Source organism: Fundulus heteroclitus, unplaced genomic scaffold (assembly GCF_011125445.2).
Source record: "Fundulus heteroclitus isolate FHET01 unplaced genomic scaffold, MU-UCD_Fhet_4.1 scaffold_51, whole genome shotgun sequence".
Lineage (NCBI taxonomy): Eukaryota > Metazoa > Chordata > Actinopteri > Cyprinodontiformes > Fundulidae > Fundulus > Fundulus heteroclitus.
In genome coordinates, this window is record NW_023396934.1 from 259757 (window position 1) to 282293 (window position 22537).

A 22537-nucleotide genomic window follows, 5' to 3' on the forward strand; every position below is an offset into this window, starting at 1 on the left:
GTTTAAGATAATAGGTGTTGATGAAGGGGATGTTACTATATCAGATGATGAATTATAATTATTTGTAACTTACAGTATTAAAATATGCCACACCCATCTGATGATTTATTCAAGATCCTCATAGTTTCAGATCACTTGCAAATTTTTACTGTTTAGTTCCTTAATAATTCTTTCTGTTTTGTGAGTTTCAGGGGCCTCCTCCTCACCATCAGAAGCATTTCACATCAGAGCATCTAAAAGGATTTTCCAAGGTTCAAACGGACCATAACAGAACTTAAAGCTTCTCTGAGAACGTTTCTTATTCCCTGATTTAATGCCTGTCTTCGTGAAACATGCATGGACAACGAAGGCAGCGTATGTTGCTAACAGGGGAGGTTTGGATATGGGAAATACGACTTCCAATCCAGGGTTGCATGGTGGGGGGGGGGGGCACATTTAGCACCTACAAAAGCCAGTGATTGATCACAGGTGAGCAGAGGCACAACACTCAGCCCCGTCCACCAGGAACCTGCAGTTAGTGTGAGAAGAGAAGACTGAGATGCCTCAAACTGGATTATTCTACATACTAATCAGAGAAAAAACAAAAAAGGAAGAAAAAAATGATTTGAGAACATTTTTTTTCTTTTCTTTGACACAAATAAAATGTTTTTTTTAAATATTTTTTTTCTTTTTTATTGCAGTTTGATCACCTTAGAACTTTTAGTACTTAATAGTTCTAACAAGTTATTTAAATAAAATCTATAGAGGGTATTCTTGTTCATAATGCCGTTTGTTGAGGAAGTCAGAGTGTGCATAATAGAGGGCTGACCAGGGGTGGTATTTGTGCAAGAACTGCCACTTGTGGGAATGACTTCTCTTGGACTTCTCTGCATTAATACTGCTATCGCAAAATGCCACTCCATACAATCAACACCTTGATATTGTGAAATGGAGGATTATTATAGCCTCTTTTTCCATTAACAGCCCTAGGATGTAAAGCTCCAGGCTTTGGTTTTCCAGGGTAAACCAAAGCCTGGGGCTTTTAGGTGAGTTGTGTTTCCATTAGCTAGGGGCCAGTTATGTAAAACAGCCCCAATGACGTATGGGAAGGTTGTAAGGAAAAACTGCAGTACCACTCCGGTCCAGCGGCAAGAAGACAGCAGTCAAACAGACAGAGGCAGAGAAGTTGAATCCATATCCTGCCACTCATGCTGCCACTCATCCGGACTTCAGAGAAACAAGATGGACGCGCTACTGATGGCGTTACATCTCCTTAGCCTCTTTTACATCGCCCCCCAACTCTATTTCTCATCGCCGGGCTCCACTCTATTCTATTCCTGTTGGTATAAATAAATAATAAAAATACTGGGTCACTCGAGGAACCAAAACCCCAGGAAAGTAAAGCCCCAGGTAAGTGACATTAGCCAGGTAAATGTTTATGGAAATGCTACCTCGGGATTTGAAAAGCCCCCCGGCTTCTCAAACGCCCCAGGCTTTTGAGTAGCAAAAGGGGCTATTGCCCGAAACCTCAGCTCCTGGTAGGGTTTCCTGGAGGAATCAGGTTCTGACAAGAAAGATCTCATTCAAATAATTTGTTTGACTCGTAGATCATAGCGCTGTAGAGCTCTATCATCCAGGGGAGCTCAGAGTCCAGCTGCCGCTAATCTTGATAACCTTTGGTAGCTTCCCTTTGGAGGTTCTCCTGGCAGGTCTGCGGGGATGAGACCTTAAATGTGTAACTTACCCTGATCTAAAGGGATAACTCTGCCCCCAGACAAATTTTGAAAAATACCACAAAAGTGGGTGGTTCCAGGAGACACGTTTAAGTGTGGGGTTGAGAAGTAGGCGGGGCCTGGGCTTGCGGTCAGGCGGAGGAAAAGCGACATATTGAAACATGGAGTGACCGGGGTGACATCTGGTGATTTTGCCTCAGATCAGCCTTTTGAGGTGGATGATTTTTCATCGCCCTCGTCACCAGAAGTTAAGGAAGGCTGTGGAGCCCAGTGGGGATGAGTACTATAAGTTAGGTATTGCTACTGCCTGATTGCCTCTATATGCCACGGTACATTGGTGTAGTAATTCATGCAAGAGGAAGCCCAACCAAGTATTGCGTCTATAGAAATGGACTTACTTTTCATACACTGCTTAAAACATCCTTTTTTGATTGGACAAATGTGATATTCTAATTTTCTGAGACGCGGACATTTGGATTTTCTTTACCTGAAAGCCATAATCCTCTTAATTACAATACATAAAAAGTTTAAATATTTTACTCTATGTGTAATGAATCTCTATAAAATAACCGTTTCAATTTCTAAAAAAACATTGCACTTTTCTGCAATTTAAATTTTTTTTTTTAGATGTACCTGTAGATTCAGAATAATTTGTCAAAGATTTAGGTCCATTTGGACTTGATATCATCATGCAGTTACAGCATCATGCAGGCTGCCCATCCATGATATACATCTCCCATGCCGACCATAACACAAATGTGCTCTATTTGATAGAGACTGAAATGATCCTGCTGGGAATAGCCATCAGAAAATAACTACTCTAGGGTCATAAAGGGATGAAAACGGTAAGCAACAATACTCAGGTAGACACAGAGGTTTAAACAATTGCTGTTGGTAAAGAAGATTTACCCTACGCTGTTACACCACCACCAATAGCCCAAACTGTTTGAACAAGGCAGGATGGATCCGTGTTTTAATGTTGTTAATGGCATATTTTAAGCATACCCCTCTAAAAGTCTTGGTTGAAATTGTAAGGGAAATGGATGGATGGTCGGATCTTTGTTTTCCTGTCAAACTACACCCACACTCCTTTCCCTCAGTAGAAAAGGTCAGATCATTCTGAGAACCTTCAAAGGACTTTTAGGTCCTGATTGCTGCTTCTTCTTACAATATTTAGGTCACTCAGCATCCGCCTAGACTTGCGTGCATCTGAACGATTGGCTGTTTTTTAATAAAGCCAAACTAGAGCTACACAAAGAGCCAAGAGGATTTGGATCACCTCCAGAATGACACAACAGTTTCAAACACCTGAGCATTTCTTACAAGTGTTAGTCTGTTTGAAACCGTCCCTAATAATACCTCACCTGATTCAGACTTCTGAATCTTCACAGCTTTATAAATGTATTATTTTTTCTAATTCTCAAGTTACTGGTAAATGTTGTCTTACTGTTTCTTTCCTTTGAAATATTTCTCTTCTCATTTATTTAAAACAGGTTTTTACAACATATAACTGCCCGCTGAAGCAGATTCCCCCCTTTAATTAAAATAATGTCCAAATAATGAACAAACATTAATGCGACTTAAAAAAAAAATCAGGAGAACATACATAAGCTGGTAGCAAAAAAAAAAAAAAAAAGTCTGAGGCCTCACATGCAGATTTGTGCTTTTGCTTCAGTGTGTTCACCTACTCTATATGAGGGCAGTGATTAAACTGTAATAAAAGTGTTGAACAGGAGGGCATCGAAAGGTCGGGTAGGGAGGATTAAAGTTGAGGTTATCGCTTCCATGAGGAAAGATCACTTCTCATTACCATAAACTGCCACTTCAGGGCCCACCGTGTTTGGCCCCTTTAATGCCAACTCATTTACCTCTCCCTACCTAAACATTCAGGGGCCTCAGGGTGCAGTTCACAGGCAGATAAATCGCCTTGACCTCCGAGGTGGCGTCAGTTCAGAGTTCGCCCCTCTCCTTAAATTACTGGATGCATTGTGTCTTTTAAATTGGTTAGGTGCTTAAATAAAGTTCGTTTTCTCCTTATTAAACTCAGGAGTAAAATGTCAACATATGACTATTTGATGAGGCTGGGAGTCTGTGTCAAAGAAGCCGCTGCTGGAGGGAGGCCAAGAGCCCAGGAGAGGTGTTTCAGAACTCTGCCACAGAGAGCAGGCCTTGGACTGAACTCAAGACTTGTTGGAGAAATTATACAGTTTGTTTTAAAAGTATTCACACCCTGTTTAATCTTCATGTTTTTCATGTTACAACCACACATTTCAATATTTTTTGGGGGGGGGGGGATTTTATGTGACACAACTAATTGAGAAGTGGGAGGAAAGTTCTGGTTTGTAAAGAATTTTACAAAAGTGAATTGTCAGTTTTTATTCAGCCCCTCGAAGCACCTTTCCACTTAACTGGTTTCAGTGCTAAACTGATGCATTCTTGGCGCTCTTTATGTGATTCCAATGCCGAAAGCTCTGGCTCTTGCCCCCAAAACTGATTATTTTCCTGCACCAACTTGGACCTGGACCAAAGAAAAGAATTGCCTTTGTCAGGAGCTAGTCGCTGACTCAAGGGGAACGGCAGCCAATCAAAACTACCTAAATGCTTGTTTGAATCTCTTTAGTTTAGTTTTGACCAGTCAGTTGAATTTGCTTCAAAAACAACAAAACATCTAATTAGCACCAGACAAACAAAAGCTGACTGATTCCTATCTTCCTGCAGTTTATTTTATGTCACCCACCACAGAGTTTGAACATTGGTAAACGTTCTTTTAACCCTTGTGTGGTGTTCATATTATTGTTACACAGCCAGTGTTTGTGGGTCTGGTGGACCCGTTGCATTTTGTGCTTTTTAATGCCTCACAATCAAACACTTTTGTGTAAAAATACTTAACAAATGCTACTTCAACCCAATTTCAAGTTGTATAAACAAAATATTTGGTTATTTAAAGCATAATAAAGCAAATTAATTATAATAAAATCATGATATGAATGGAAACAAATTCACACGTGAAGCAAGGTTTTTACAAAACTAGTGACTTTTAGTTTTTTGAACTCAGAAATTTAACCCATTCAGGTGCACAACACAAGCTATATGAACACAGAGTAAATCTATCAGTCAAGAACACACATCAGCCCCATGACCTTTAGCCAATGGCCTGCACAACACATGAGGGGCAGAATTTTACTCTGTGTGTTGCAGATATACTTTTTGCACTTGATGCATCTATGTTGTTTTTTTCTGTCCATCTTCCACACTTTGCACTGATTCTTCTTGTTGCCAAACATGTACTGGAACAGCATCACACACTTACTTCAGGCTCTGCGAATTCTGGTTCTGTAGGATAGGGCAGCATTCTCCTCCGGAATCCTCCTCATTTGGCACATAGGATACCAGGGTTGTGTCACCCATGTATGCAAACTTGTAAGGCTTGACTTTAGACCCAGAAACTCCAGCAAGGATAAGAACCCTGAAGTAGGCATGTAAAAGGGTTTGGCCCATTTCCTTCCACCTCTCTCCAAAAACAAGAATAATTTTGTGGATGGAATCTGGGATGAAAAGCTGAAAAGAAGACTTCATGTCCTGTGTGTAAGTAACTGCCACTTGCGTTGGTCCTGGTTGCATCCTTATCACATTGGTAGCCTGCGGGGTGACTCTTTTCTTGGGCGAGACAATTCAATTTCAACATTTTTGACTTCCATATTTCCTCACTTGCTCCATGCTGACTGTCTTGTTTTTGTTCTTTCTTGTTCTTGGCCCTGTGGCTGGCTGCTGACGGCCTGGTCTGGAGACTTGTCTTCATTTTGGAACTGGCTGATGCTCAATCTCGTCCTGCTTCAGAGTCACTGTCACACTCTAAATTTTCAGAAATGGGATCCTCAAATTCTGAAACCTCTTTTTTTGAATACTATCCCTCAACATTATCATCAAAAACTTCTCTCTCTTTCAAAATCAATTACAGGGCCCTCTGCGCATAGTATCTTTTGGCCACCTTGATCGCTTGTTATAAGAAACCACACTATCAAAGCTATATTTATACTCTATCTACTCCATTTGTAGCAGAAAGAGTGTGATAAACTCAAGATTACCACAAAACTGAGAGTCAAATGTGCCCAGACAGGAGGAGGAAAGAGTGTTGTGTACACAGAACGTCAGTTTCCACATCTCAATTAGCCCCGGGTCCAGTGGACCCGGACACCTTATATGTAATACAAATGTCTAGGGGGGGTGTACGGCGTGTAGTCAATAAAATCGTTTTCTGATATATGTTCTTCAAACAAAATGAGCCAAGGCCAGTGAATCTGAGTTTGAAAAATTAATTGAGTGTATCATTTTTCGTTCAATAAAAAATGAAAACGGGTCCCACAGACCCGAACACCACATAAGGGTTAATATTGCCAAGTGGTCTCAATAAATCTTGCTTTAAATTTTGTGTTTAAGTTGTTTTCCACCACATTTAAAAAAAAAACCAGAAATATTAAATCAAGGTAGTGCTATAAGGGCATCAGTTTGGAGGTATGATCTGCAGATTTATTTTGTGTTTATGTTTTCAAGTATTTTCTTGTTGTTTACAGTGCCTTGCGAAAGTATTCGGCCCCCTTGAATTGTTCGACCTTTTGCCACATTTCGGGCTTCAAACATAAAGATATAAAACTGCAATTTATTGTGAATAATCAACAACAAGTGGGACACAATCATGAAGTGGACCGAAATTTATTGGATATTTCAAACTTTTTTAACAAATAAAAAACTGAAAAATTAAGCACAATGTTAAACCCGAGAGAAAATAAACAAGGAAAAACCCCAAAGCCCTGGAGATTGTGACAGAATATGCTTTGATGGAAACCACTCCATTGGAGCTCTGGTATATGTTTAGGATCGATGTCCTAGTGGTGCTATGTTATGTCTTTTCTTATGAAGAGGCATGTACACAAAATTGTGCTCACAACATCACCGCAGGGGTGATGTGTTCAAGGTGATATGGAGCTTTAGTTTATCTCCACAGCATGGGCTTTACTGTGTAGTCCAAAACGTTTAACTTAGGTCTCATCTCACCACATTTTTTAAATCTTTTTATTTGTAAGACATTTTGAAAAAAAAAAAAGATTATTTCTCGTGTTAGTTTATTACATCAAGTCACAATCAAAAACATTGACTTTTGTGGTTGTAATGTGTCAAAATATCAAAAATTGGTACGCCTTGCAAGGCAATGTTTCACACCGGCGAACGTCTCAGCAAATAAGGTAGAGTAGGTAGCTGAGTGGATGGAAGTGCAGGACTCCATGTTAGATGGATGGATGGATTTTTATAGATATGTTTCTCCTGTAAAGGTCATACAACAGAACCAAACATTTAAAACTCTGAATAAGCCCATCGGCCTATTAGGGGCACATGAATAATGACAGAAGTCTGAGCATTCTGCTATAATAAATCATTAGCATTTAAACGAGGCTCTGATTAGGATAAAATATGCTCTACATCTCTGTCTAAATCATCCTGAAATAACTTGAAGCATCCGAGCTTGGATTTTTTCAGGAGCAACCATTAGAGAATGATTGTAAGATTTGTTGATATTTTTCATTTGCTCTCATGTTTGCTGATGCTTAGTTATGGAGAAGAAAAAAAGAAAATGAATATCCAATAGACAAATTAAGTTGGGATATCTCAGTTCTGCAAAGGTGACCTGTAACTACAAACTTTAACAGTCGCTGCTCTCTCTCTCTCTGGCAGCAGGTGAGCAGAACCATTAACTTAAACACTCTGAAAATGAGAGAGATTAGCCTCATGTTAATTTCTGCAGCCGTCCTAAGCTGCAGACAGAATATTAACCAGGCTCAGGTTTTTATAAAGAGTCCTCTTTAGGTGGACTGTAAGCACACTTTGAATAAATCCAGCCGGCTTTGTGTTAATATTGTTCTCTCTGCGTTATCCTCCATCACTTCTCCTCGCTGTGGAAGAAGCGTTGGCCTCGGTGCCCAGGGGCCTCACAGACATCCTTTATTATTTATGAATCTGATTAATAATCTGCCACCCTGCTGCAGGAGAAGTTGAGATCCATAAAAGGGCCCAGAAGAAAAGCAGCGCTGGAGTGTAATTCGAATTCAGCGTGCTGCAGAGAAGAAAAGGAAAGGGCTCATCATCTCCCAGGAGCTTAATGAGAATAAAAGCTGAGACAATGCTCCTGGAAATCCCACAGTCAACCGGGTAAGCTTATTTTTTTTCATGGAGGTTCACTTGGGGTGGTGCTAGGGGGTTAAACACATGGGGTAAGACAGGATGGAGAAAATGCAGCGTGGCAGAGAATGTTTCCAGACTTGGGTGTATCTGTTGAGGATGGAAACATTATTAACAGAAACATTGTTTCCAAAATACAGAGACTTCTCATACAAGCACTTTCCCCCATAAATACATGTTCACTCTTGCCTGAGAATGCCACAAACTACTGCAGAACAAAATTTATATTTATAACATGTAGCTGCTTTTCAAATAAAAGTTATATAAGTAAAGAATAGGGAAAGAAACAAGAGTGGACAGATGCAAGAATAATTTAATGTAGAAAAAAACTTAAATCAAGAATCTTTTTGACGCCTATTTTTTTCATCTGCTGGACTTCTACTTTAAAGTCTTATTGTATTAACATGTATACATATTACGGGCTTAGTGTGATTAAAATAAACTGGTCAAATTGTGTGGAGTACTTTAGAGCATTCAGTATTTCATCTTCTTCCAAAATAATTAGTACATGTATTTCTAATGTGGTCAAGCAGTTTTTGCATCGTGCCCCTAAGCATTTTAACTGCATTTAACAGGGTAAAAACAAAATACCTTTATTTTATCTAAACATATGATTGGTTTCGCTTTGAAAAAGTCCTTCAGTCTTTATCTACTGCATATATCTACATCTTACAAACTTCCTCTGACTTTGAAACAATTTGAAGACAACAATGAGGTTTGTGGCTACAACGACTTTGTGTTTTAATCCAAAGCATGACTGACTCGTCTTGACTTTAACCTCCGCAGGAATAGAAAATGAGAGTCTATTTTTTGTCCATTGGTGAAATCACTTTAAAATGTAAAACCACTTTTAATTCTCACCTCCCAGGTCTGTGGGCTGTACACCCCTCTGGGGTATTGGTACCTGGACCTGAGTGCATATAATGTGTGTGGTGAGTGCAAGTGTGTGTGCAGCATCTATTTGATGAGGGTATGATTATGAATGTTTGCATGTGTGAGCATTAGGGTGGGAATGTGTGCCTGTGTGCTTGTTTCTTTGTTAGGTTGGGTTTTGGGCTGCCCCTCTTCCGGGATATCTGAGCTCCCTGGCTCTGTCGGGGCTCTGCTGGGGGCAGTGTGCCTTGGACCTCAGGTCTCTGGGCCCATGGCTGGATCTGCTCTGGCATAGCTGGCTACCGGTGGAGCTAGTGGACTCGTCGCTCCAGCCCCCTGAGGATTTCCTTGTGCTCTTCTCTGCTCTTCTCTTGGATGGGGGATACAGCTATCCCTGTGTTGGTCCTTCTTGGGACCAGCAGAGGGCCCTGGGGGCCCTTTCAGACGTCTGGAGTTCTGGTTTCCCTGGCTACTGCCTCAGTGTCCTGTGGGGCAGATCTTTTGCTCCTCACAAACGCTGTTGAGTATTTTTCTTATGGATAAACCTTATATATACAAGCACATTCTCACTAACACCCAAGGGTGCTTGGATTCAGGTGCTTACAGATTCACTTCTATACAGATAAGCCCTATATTAAGCTTTGGCTGCAACTAAATGCTTCTTTTATAAAAGTGGACAATCTTTTTCGGCTTTCAGTTCCTTATCTATTGGTTGTTCCACATGCCGATCATTGTGACGTGCTCACATAACGCTAATGTGAGCGCACTTGCTCTTTGCTAGTTTGACCCTTGCCTGTCCCCTGGATTCTGATCAAGCCTCTGCTATTCTGCCTTACACCTCTGTAAGGACTGAAGCCAGCCCTTATCTTTGCCAGGTGGTTCCAGTTTGCTCCTACAGAGGTGTCCTTCCTGCATCCAGGTTTCTGTCATGAATAAACCTTTTTAACACAACTGCGTGTCTGGCTGAATTTTCTTATCTTCCATCTGGCTACTCAACAGCAGAGTTATGTGCAGTTTTTGTTATCAATTGTGGAGAAGAGGGCAAAGTTAGTCATGAATCTCTTTAGGGTCATGAGTATTGTATGCAATGAGATAGGGACAAAGCACCACTGGTCCCTCCACAAAAAGACACCAAAGATCTGCTTTTGACCATCCTTCAATGAGCAGTGGTCTCAGTCTCATTTCTTATGAAATGTTCCAGCTCTACTACTTCTGCCACCTCAGTTGGGGAGGTGTTCTTGTTTTTGGTAGCTTTCCTCTCTGTCCTGCAAGACATTGTCATGCTTTTTATACTTGTGTAAAATTGTTTAAACAGAGGGACATATTAAATTGAATCCAGGGTACATGAACCGGACTTATGGAGGTTCACAAGTCTCTCCTAGATATCTTGGCTAATTCCTTTTGACTTTAGTAATAGTAATAGTAATATCATCTTTATTGTCATTGAAACATACATTACAACGAAATTTGTTCTCTGCTTTTAACCCATCACCCTTGGGGAGCAGTGGGCTGCCATGTGCGGCGCCCGGGGAGCAATCTGGGGATAAGGGTCTTGCTCAGGGACCCAGCGTGCCGGCACTGGGGATTGAACCGGGTACTTGCATGCTTCTCTGAGTGCAAGCGCACTGCTCTAACCACTAGGTCACGACCCCCACCCAATTTCTCTGCATTTAACCCATCCCCATTGGGGAGCAGTGGGGTGCCACTGTAGTGGCAGTTGGGGGTTAAGGGTCTTGCTCAGGGACCCAGAGTGCAGCGAGTTGGTATCGAACCGGGTACTTGCATCCTTCTCAGAGCGCAAGCGCACTGCTCTAACCAGTAGGCCACCACTCCCCCCACCACTTTATCATGCTGTTACACAAGAAAACAGTGTTCTTCAGGTGTTGCCTTAAAATACACTCATATCCACAGGTGTGCCTCCGTTTAAGATGTTGACAATTAACCTGTCATGGGCTTAGAAGCCTTGATATTATCATCTTGACTTTTCCCTCACTGTGTAAATGGCCAAATGTCCAGCAACTTTAAAGATGTGTCCCTTACCTAACCGACCTGAATCAAATGGCTAAAGTACCTGAAGAGCATGCAGTCCCACTCTGCAGAGCTCTGCAAATTAGCTCATATTGGAGTGAGGTGTGTTGCAGAAGACATGTCTAGTTTAATATCAGGCAGATAGAAACAAATATGTGTGTTTCTTTTTATGCAGTATTCAAAAATATGTAAATATTTGGTTTCAGCAGTATGAATACTTCGTAGCTAAGTGGTGTACAGGGGCTTTAGGGCTTAAGCTGCACGTAAGATCATGACTGTTCAGAGCTTCTCATCACCACACTTTACAAAACAGGAAATATGCCTTCAATTGTAAAATACTATTGAGAGAGTGTGTGGGATATCGTAGTTTCACAGAGCTAATGTCTGTCGGTTGGACAGCACAATGATACAAAAGTAACATTATCATTTGTAGTCAAATCTGATACAAACCCGTAACGTTGGAACATTCGATCATCTGACGTTTTGAAAAATACTGAGTGAAATTATGTTTTTCTAAAGACAATCTTTTTAGCACAACTTTTCCTGCTCCTCTGCTAGTTTCCCTGCTCTCCTCCTCTCACCCCCTCTCCCTTCTCCTCCACATCAGGTCATTTTTCACACATGTCATCCCTGGGATGTCACACCTGAGCAGCGTCTCTCTCTCGGCTGAAGATCTATGAGTTCTGGATTTCATATTTTCAGCTTATTTACCTCATCGTTTGTTTTCATTTTTTTCCCCCCCCTCGCAGATGCGGGTCATTTGACAGTTTAGAGTCGTTTTCAAATCTCCGCCACAGAAACACTCATACATTATAACTCTGCCTCTCCTTCCCCACCTCGCAGGCTGTGAAGAGCGCAGGAGGAAATATGTTTCTGCCACATGCTGATTTACAGCAAGCTGCCGGTGGAGGCTGAGAGATATTTGTTTCCACACGACCGCCGGTGAGTCAGATGGCAACTGTTACTGGGTCTTCATATCCTCGACACCGTCTGATGAGTTCCAACATCCACATATGGAAAAATCCGCAGATATGCTTTATCAAAACAGAACAAAAACAAGGTGTTTGGCTCAGCTGCAGAATAACGTGAAGCACAGGTGGTTATTCGTCAGGACCAAAATGGGAGATGTTAAAAGAAAAAAACAGAGGCTTGATCTTGCAACTAAGTAACTAAAAAAAGGCAAGAATCCATAAGTCTTTAGGAGAGAAGAACCTTTTGATCTCATTAGCGAATTTAACTGGTGAGTTGCAAGAAAGATTACCAGATGCGCGGAGTTGATGGCTGCAATCTTCTCATAAATTTCAGATAAGTCGCTGACAAAATGAGGCGTCTGAGCAAATAAGCTTTTAATTTATTTTTTACAGCATAGTAATTTACTTTAAGGCGAATTATGACTGCAGGGGAAAAAAAAAAGGCTGCTGTGATCTTTATTCTCCATTATCCGTAACTCTTTTATGCACTCAGCCTGTGCCGACGTGAGTTGGCTTTCTTTATGACGTGGACTGAAGTCTGCAGGTTTGTAAAGCCTTTTCTCCTGGAAGTCAGCAATAAAAAGTTAACAATGTGCTGGTGATAAATGGGTGCAGTAAGAACATGATGAGGTTCACTGTGATATTCCCCTCTGTAACAGCCTCACATCAGTGTTTACAGCAGCAGCGTCAGCTAAAAAACTGTGGTTAAACTATGACAGAAAACCATCAATTTAGGTCTACGGCGTAAGGGAAACTGAAATCTGCTGGTTTTCCATCCATTATATACTGGATTATAAAACAGGAATGGTCTTATTGGAGATAAAAACCTAGGTTACAAAATAGAGCTTACTGTAGCTTTAAACTCAAGGAATATAGCAAGGACCTTTCCTGTTTTTAATATGTAATGATGAACTGTGACCCGGTTTAAACACTATAGCTTTAACACCATCCACACAGCAACCCACTTCAGGGTCAGTGTAAAAGGTCAAGTTGTGTCTAAACTATACCCGGAGAGAGCAAAATCTGCATGGTATTTGATCCAGATTCAGCAGCAGAAGCACTGCAGCAGAAGCACTGCATGGAAGCCCGAATGTGTAACGACCAACACAAACACAATTTACTATGCACAGTCAAATGGAAACTTATCCAAGATTGGGTTGGAAGAGAAATGGGAACAGAATGAAAACCTACACCATATCTTTCCTCATTGACATTCTTCTGAGCCTCGTGAGGAAATATAAAGGTTTCCTGGGCCAGAAGGGTCCTGGGTTTGCCCCCAGAATATCTTTGACAAAGGTTTAAAGAAATACAACCAGGAACATGGCATATGTGAATACTTGCCAGATAAAGAAAAGGGTACCTTTTTTTAGCTTTCACATGCAGGGAACTTCGGACTGAAATTTCAGAATTCTCTACGGATTTCTGGAATTAAATAAATAAGCAGCATTTTCAACATTTGACACTCAAATGGGTTCATTGGGTGTTTATTGTATACTTATGAAACGTATGGAAAGTTTAACTGGTCTAAGTATTTTCCAGGTCAAATAAGTATGAAAAAAGAGAATATGCAAGATATTCTTATTTTCCTATCATTATATAAACGTTGTATCCAACAATCCATCTAATAGTTCCTTGATCCATCCTCCACTTGATGTATCCATCAGTCAGTCTAATTATCCTCCCTTCCTGCCTGGTGTTTGCTTTTTCCATATTGAAAGTTTGATTACCAAATACAAATCTGATATAAATTTATAAAGAATCTTTATAATTATGCTATAACAAAGTTGTCTCGAAAGGACTGACAAAAGTCAGTACTTATTTTAGACCTCCGTTTGTTTTGTCTTCAAATAGCAATCAGCACCAGAATTATGTGATGAATGTCAGCTCATCAGAGTAAGGCCATGGTTCTATGGTGTCTTGCTCCTGAGCGATAGTAGAATGGAGAATGTGATGGCAAGGTGGATTAGTGCCAGTGGCAATTCTTGCCAGAGTCATTCCCAGGGCAAGCACCCACCATTTGCTCCTCACCCTAACTCTGCTCACTGCCCAGCGCCCTGTTGAGTGAGCCCAGTGATGGGGGCTTCATCTGTTGCAATGAATGCATTGGTACACTCTGACATTGTAAAGTCATCTGCATGTTCATGATACATGACAGAAAACCCAACATCATTAATCCCAGATACAAGAGAATTAAATCAACCTCTTTTGCAGCCAGGCTGGGCTCTGCCTAATATAAGGTGAGGAGCTTCACCATACATTGCGCGCTTGTATTTTCACATAGAAAGGAGTGAGCCATCTGATCAAGATTCTACATAGATGCCGTAATTTGAAGGTTTTAAATGCACTGGATCTCCTCCCAGCTGAACACAGCATTGCAGACCAAGACCTTAATAAAGGGACTACATATGATGAAGGGGAGGGTGGGGGGGTCGTGAGCAGCGCGCTTGCACTCAGAGAAGGATGCAAGTACCTGGTTTAATCCCCAGTCACGGCACTCTGGGTCCCTGAGCAAGACCCTTAACCCCCAATTGCTCCCCAGGCGCCGCACAGTGGCAGCCCACTGCTCCCCAAGGTGATGGGTTAAGATGCAGAAGTGAATTTCTCTATTGTGAGATCAATAAAGTTCCATTTTTTTTCAATTATTATATTCCTCAATTAAGCAATAGTAATAAAACGCCATTTTTCCAGGCTGAATTTTTTTTTCTTCCAGAGAATAGGTAATTTTATGTATCTAACTGAAATCTATCTTAAATTACCTAGAAGGCATTGGACGTAAACACCCAGAATCAGAATGCTCTGAGGGGGCTTCTGGGATTTTTCCATGATCTGAGTTTCTTAGTGCTGACATAATTTCTGCATGTACGTACACAGTCATCCACATGCTCTCCAAACTTTCCAACGTGATGAGAAGTTTCTTTGTTTAATATCCGGCAATTAAAAGGAAGTTAGTTTAACCCCACAGAAATGTATAAATTCTTCTCAGTGACGGAGTCGAACAAAAGAGCCATCCTCCGAGGCTTCCTATCCGCAGCCATCTGGATGGGAGTTTGGCTGTGAAACAGTGATTCCCAGCTGACTCTTCATATGAAACTTTAATTAATGGGGAGATTGTGTGATCACGGCGTGGTAAATCATTGGCCTCAGTCGCTGAACAATAAAAACCTTCCAGCTCTGCTCGGGGAAACCTCCCAGAAGCAGGCGACGATCTCCAGAAAAAGAAGACGGAGACAAAAGTAATTACATTAAAGACTTATTTCCTACCAAGCATCAGCTGTTTGGTGAGAGAAGGAATTAGTCACCACACCATCACTTTGGCCTCTGCTTTGTACCTCATGAAATCAAATGTACATGTTCAGGTTTTTCCTGATGCACTTGTGTGCATCAGGATGCAGCTAGTGCATGAAAAAAATACGGCACTCTGCTGCCAAAATGGAGTCGTAGCTGAGGTGTGATGCCAGTGGGTTCAGTCCAGCTTCAAATTCTCTAAGCGAACAGCTAGATAGGGGCATTTCAATTTCAAGAAGAACAAAGATGCCAACTTCAGGGTGATTTTCTGGCTTTAGTAAACAGTATGCTGAATCAGCAACGTTGGACAGTTTCCTATGTGGATTCTAAAGTATTTTCATTTAGCCTGGCATAGATGACTCAGATTGAATATATCACAACAAAGATGAGAGAGAGAGAGAGAGAGAGAGAGAGAGAGAGAGAGAGAGAGAGAGAGAGAGAGAGAGAGAGAGAGAGAGAGAGAGAGAGAGAGAGAGAGTATTCAAGCTGCTAGCGGTTCAGCCTCATATGTTTTGGCCAGAATTTGAGTCTAAAGACTGACGAGCCAGGATAGATGTTAACATGGAAGTTCAATCAGAATGAACCAATGATGTGGATAACAATCAACTTCAGAACTTTAACTGACACCGTTTCTCTTTAATCCTCATGGAAGTTTTCTATTAATTATGTTTTTTGACATGTGAATGCCATGTTCTGCTGGTGTTGCCTCAACTTGTAATGCAATATGCCAATCCACCAGTCACACAAATGATATACCTTCAAAACCTGTGTGGTTGATAATAACATACCATGGACGTGTACTTTTTCTAAATTGGTAATGTTGGCTGGGATGATAAACTGTACCGTTGGTGTAGGCATGGAGGGGACTAGATGATTTGACAGGACCTATTATTGGTCTGTCTTCTTGACAGTCGTTATTGGTAGTTGTGAGAGATTATAAAGCAGTTTTGCAATGTCAGATCATGTTATGTAGTTAGTTCTTAAAATACAATCTCACCCTTTTAGATCTCTTTACGTCTTACTATTATATATATATATATATATATATATATATATATATATATATATGTAAATATATATATATAAATATAATTATATAATTATATTATTTATTTATTCATTCATTCATTCATTTATTTATTCTTTGCAAATTTTCTAGACATCTCTGTACTGCAGTCACACAGTCATTTTGCGGCAGGATACAAGTGATTATAACCAAAGTAGAAATGTGAATGAAAACAGATTAAAAACACAAATAGTCTTCATTTGAACACATCGGCTGTAAATATCAATACATGCATGGATTGCAAAAGGTGGTTTACAGTAGAAGTGTATCCAGTTAAACATCGATGCAGAATGAAATAGCAAAATAAATGAAAAGAGTTACTAAGGTTCAACTTTATTAATTGCAAAGCAAAAGTCATGAATCTACATTGCCAAGGTCTTTGTGAATATTGTCCTATCTGACCACCTTTCTGTTGCCTTTAAAAGTGTAATTTCCTTTGACCCAATTAGTCAAAGAGATATTATATAAGAAGAAATTGCCGTGGAGAATTGCTCAAAGTGAATATGGGTAGTATGGAAAAGCTCAATGGAGGTAGTGAACGACTAGACAACAGGTTCATTGTGACAGTTGTAAAGATAGACTTCACATTTACACTACCGGTCAAAAGTTGGTAGCTCCCTGTTGCAGAGGAATGGACCAGTTTCAGTTCAATCTGTAGGCAATGACCTTAACGACTCCTCATTACTAAAGGGTTGGACCTGTATCGGTTCAATTTGCATGTTATCCAAGCCATTACAAGGCCTTTGTTGGGCTGTAGCATAAAGCTTGAAACTCCACATTACTCCAGACTTTTTGAATTGAGAAAGCTTTCGGGATAGGAAGCGAAACGTCTTCAAACTTCAGTAAAAAGTCCAGTTGTTTTGTTTTTTACTTTTTTGGAATGACCATGACCTGGATGACTGAGAATCTTCACCAGCATTCACCTTTGTCATTCAATGGCTTTTCCTTATGTTCAGTGACTTTCTACATTGCAGATACATAATGAACACATCGAAACTATTACTCAAAAGTGTATAGAATTATATATCAAACACAAAATTGCAAAATAACTCAAAACATCTTGTATAGTTTATCTTTGTCTAAATACCCGCTCTTTGGTTGGATTATTGCTTTGGTCAGTCTTAGCTTTCTCTTGATGAGCTTCATGAAGTTAGTCAATTGACATTTTTCCAGGCGGTTTTCAAGACAGTTGCAAAACAGTCTTGAAGGAGTTCCCAGGGGTAGTAATTAAAATAAAGACAAATCGTTGAATGTGAAGGTGAATCCAACATTTTTGAGTGATTTTTCACAAATGAACAATGCAAGGGAATACTTCTTTTCTGAAATCCTCAACAAAGACATTAATAATGCTCTTGTTGCCCTTGTTTTCCACAGTTGACAGGTTAACAAACCCCCGTGTGTCACAACATGAGCTACATTCCAAAGATCCAGCCTTTGGTGTTTGCTGTAAATAGTTGTAATGCTGCAAGCTTGAACAAAGGCTCCCTGTATATTTTAAATGTTCCTGTATTTGAAATAACTTCCCAACTAAGATGGCCCTACTGAGAAGATGCTGGATTACACTCCATGATGCGTTTTTGCATATATTTTTTTATAATCTGTTTTCTGTCAGCCCTTTCTGGTAACTTATACCAGAGAAGAGGTATTAACCATCGGACTTTCAGCTGCTCACACTATTCATGATCAGACATAGATTTTCCCGGAGTTATTAGTTGGAGGAGCAGCAGCCCTGTGTGGAATCTACTGGAGACACCAATCAGCCGGGGAAAGCAGGGAAGGTGCGCTGGTTAAGACAACAGGGTTTTCGTAATGCGTTCCCTTCTATCCACCTAAAGAATGTCCACTCTCTGGCCCAAAAAAACAAAACGATGAACTGCTTGGGGCCCTCCTATTTAATAGCTACATGCTTCCTCTAGCTCAGATAACAAACAACAAGATTTGTTAACATCATATATTCAGATGACACACAGCTCTACATTACAATGTCACCAGGTGACTATTAACCCACCCAAGCATTGAGTAGATGCATAGAAGAGGCATTAAGATTTTTTTTTTCAGTTGAATAAAAACACAGCCAGGGTAATTATTTTTGGACCAAAGGAGGTGCAAACGAGAGTCTGTTTGAGTTATTACAGCTAGAAACCACCGATGAGGCCCAAACGCTGGGTGTAATGAACCTTCAGAGGCGCATCAAGACAATTATAAAATCTGCCTTCAATCACAATAACATTTCCAGGATTAAAGGACTAATGTCCCAGCAGGATCCACTCGCTTATCTTTAGTCAAATTGAATACTGCAACAGTGTCTCCAAAGATTTGCCTTAACAGTTAATCAGACAGCTGCAGTTGATCCAGAATGGTGCTGCCTGCGTCCTCACTAAAACGAAGAAAGTAGAGCATATCAAGTCTGTTGTCCTTACACTGGCTCCCTATATCCCAGAGAATACATTTTAAAAACTACTTGCATTACTTTATAAATCACTGAATATCTTAGCAACAAAATACATTAAAGATTTGTTGTAACAACTTTTAGATCACTCAAGTCTTCTGGTTCAAGTCTACCTCGCATTTGTTTTCCTCATCCACTAATTTGGAATAGGCTCCCAGAAAACTGCAAAAATGCTGAAACCTTAGACCTTTTAAATCCAGGTTAAAAACCCACTTAGGTAAAGATAAATTTGACTGTTGTATTCAAATTATGAATCAATACCTTCATTTTTAGTTTCTAGTCCATCTTTCCTTCCCTTTCATCCCACTGCAATTTACTTTTATTGTGTTTTCTTACATTTTCAGTCTGCAAAGCACTTCAAAGTATCTTGTTGCTGAAATATTCTTTTAAATATTCAAATAAACTTGCCTTGCGTTGCCTTACTTCCACCTCCATAATAAAATATCATTTAACCAGTTTCACACATTGTAATTATGGGCAGTATTAGTCTAAATCTTTCAGCGGGAGAAAAAAATAAATAAATCTGTTGTAAGCTTGAATTTGTGGTAGGAGGCAGTTCAAGTGACAGATGCACTGACTGCCAATTTAGCATTCTCCCCTCCAAAGATGATCTATGAAAAAAATAAAGCAGCTTTGTTATCCCCATGACATGCATACTTGGGGACCCGAGGTATTCTTATAGAAACAATAAATTATAAGGTTTGAAGGGAGAAAAGCCTGATTAAAGATTATTCCATTTTAAAAAAAGAGAAAATAATTTCCCCATAATGGAGAAGCAACAAACCCAATGCAGTGTCATTGGTTAAAAAGGATATGATAAAGACAAGACAAGTAAACGCAAGGTTTTAAAGATATACACAATTTTAGTTTTTGCATCTTATCTGTTTCTAAGTTAGATAATGTATTTTATAATATCTGAATGAATAAAACTAAACTACTCAGGGATGCTTTAAAACTAAATCATTCACTAGGCTTAAAGGTGTGTTTTAGATATATCAAGAACAGACAGATTTAAACAAACAGATTTACGCAGATTGCGATTTAAGCCATGAAATGGTGTATTAATGGGACATTTGTTCACAAACATACTCAAAATATGCTTTGTTATTTATATACAATGGGTCATCTTTACAAAACCTGTCATTGTCAACGTTTCTAGTCATGTTTTCTTAATATTTCCATCTTGCATATTTGCAAATCAGAAAGAGATAAAAAGAGAAGTGTTCTCAGAATAAAGACCTGTGGCCGATTGATTTTTCACAATCTCACATGGTAATTCCCTCTCTTGTAACCCATAAAAAGCTGCAAAATTGTGGAAATGTCACCGGTGTCACAAAGTCATCTTATGTTCTGCAGGTACAAAAGGTGTACAGCAGTGGAAAGAATTGATGCCACCGCCTTTAGAAAAAGTTCAGATCAATTTTAAAGCCTCCCGTTTGAAAAAAAAAAAAAAAAAAAACAAGATATAAGAAAAGTGGCGAGAACGCATCGAGAAAAGATAAAATTATTTAATGGTTTCCTCAGGGCCAGGCGTGAACCATGACAGAAGGTCTGAATTGAATTCAGTGAGCTGTTCTGCAGGTTAGGGGCTGGCTCCTGCTGTCACTCTGCGGAGCATTTTTAACTTCATTCATTCTGAGGTCAGAGACCAGGATAAGCTCAGTGATCACAACACAGTCAAGGTCTGCTGCTTCTGCCACCGAGTGACAGCTTTAAATCTAAATCTGGGTCTGGCTGTCGGTCACAGAAAAAAGAGAGAGGGGATGGTATCAAGGACAGCTGCTTCTTTTCTGGTCCGAATCTTCCAAAAAGGTAAGATAAATGCTGAGTCTGTTTCAGAAAATGGTACAGGAAGCGATGATGAAATTTACTGTTGAGGTGACCGTATGCCCTTTCAGGATTACAGTAGAGTGAAATTTCCTGTCGTTTTCTGTCAATCGTTTACACTGTTATGACCCACTGATGGCAAAGACAAAAAGGCTTTCTGTCTTTGAAAAAGCCAGGATAATTGAACTCCTCAAGAAGAGGCCTGTTGCACACAGGTTGGACACAGTAAAACAGTCATTTTAAAACTCTTTTTTTTGTGCCACCAGTGGCTCTTTTATTGAAAATAGGCTTACAGGAAATGGGGACTGAGAGAGGGGGAAGACATGTGGCAACGGACAGCAGGCTGAAGTTGAAGCTGTGTCAAACTAAAAACTCTTAAATTATTATGAGCGTTATAGAAAAAAGAAAACATTTCATAGTAGAACTCCAAAAAATGTCACCTGTACTGAACCAGGGGGTCCAACAGGCTGTGAAGACACAGTCAGGTCCTTGACTCAAATAAAAGTGGTCACTGATGGGACACTTATAACCTGGCCGGCCAGACTGAGAACCTTTAGCACTCTAGTTCTACACATTATCAATCTGTGACTTCTCCCATTGAATACATTGGGGGAAAAGGAGGGAATTTCTGCAGAAATCTCTGAGCTGATTGGGCAAAGTGACTCCTAGCGCCCGCCTACCAAAGGTTGGTTTTAGCCAATCACGGTATCAAATTAAAACATAAGCAGCAGCTGCAATGAGAAACCACAAGAAGGCAAGCTAGTCAAGGAAGTTCTTGCTGTTCTACTATCAAAGAAGAAATTGTGGATTCTCACAAAACAGATGTGACAGCAGCAGATACGCGTGCCTCCTGCGCTGTCATGTTTGTGCTGGTTCGGCTTTGGACTCGTCAGCTATTGCTTTTGGCGCACCGGTTCGTCCCACCTTAAACCTCAATAATGCGACGTGATTTGACGTATGACGAGCTGCGTACTCTGGTTCACCCGGCTACTTTGTTGAGTAGGCGGGTGCCATTAATGCATTAGCGAGAGAACACAGGCTAACTTCAATAATTATACCTTTCTTATTTCAGAAGACTTTACGTCTGAATAAACAAACGGAGCTGAGTAGAGATACAAGGACATAATCTGACTGAGAACATAAACACAAGAATCCAAGCATAAATGAATGTAAGAATTAACTAGAAGGCAAAAAGTAAAGAGATGCAGTAAAAAGGAAAACATCTAAAACATGAAGTATACCTTATGGCAAAACCTCAATGGCAAAACTAATGATTGAATTTGGCAACATTTATAAATGACAAGAAAAACATGAAACTGAAAAAATAAATAACCAGACACCTCCAAATCTTGATCAAGAAGGGGTTTCTGCACAACAATACACATCCTATACCTCCGTATTCTTTATTGTACCTTAAATGCGCTTTGTTCATAATTCCTTTAAGCTTACTGAAGCTTGACTATTCAGCTGGGAAGATAACTCTTATTTTTCAAATCACCCAGTTTCTGCTGGATAAAATGATGTGTGGCACTAAGTGACAAGACAAAGGAGACTGTAAGTCTGGCGGTTGGAATAATGTAAGCTGTTTTGTTCTTGCTTTGAAGTAAGTCTGGAGATGGGCCTTGAAATGATTTTTATCGAGAATCGGTGCGAAGCCCGGGGCAACACAAACAAAGACAACACCCGTGAATGAGATCCAGGAAGCTCTGCAGCCTTCACACTTTTGTCAAACATGAAGCCGGAGGAAGAATTCAATAGGTTTAGCTGCAGTAATGTGTGTATTTGAGTCGGTTTAATTAGCTCTGCTGTGATTTACCCAATGCTTTGATGAACTTTTGAACATGAAAAAGGGTCGAGAAGCCCCGAGGTTGAATCTGATCAGCTGATACGGACACGACACTGATGTGTCCTTTGATCTCTCCGAGACAGAAAAGAAAAGCAAGTTGCAGATTATCTCACAGGCAAATCACAGATTTGCCTCACAGCTCAGAACAACACTTTCACACGGTTACATCATGTGTTCGGCTGAGAAAAAGTCTGTTTTCCTGCTTTGCAGCAGCACTCACATGCAAATACTGTGTGGAATAAGAAATCC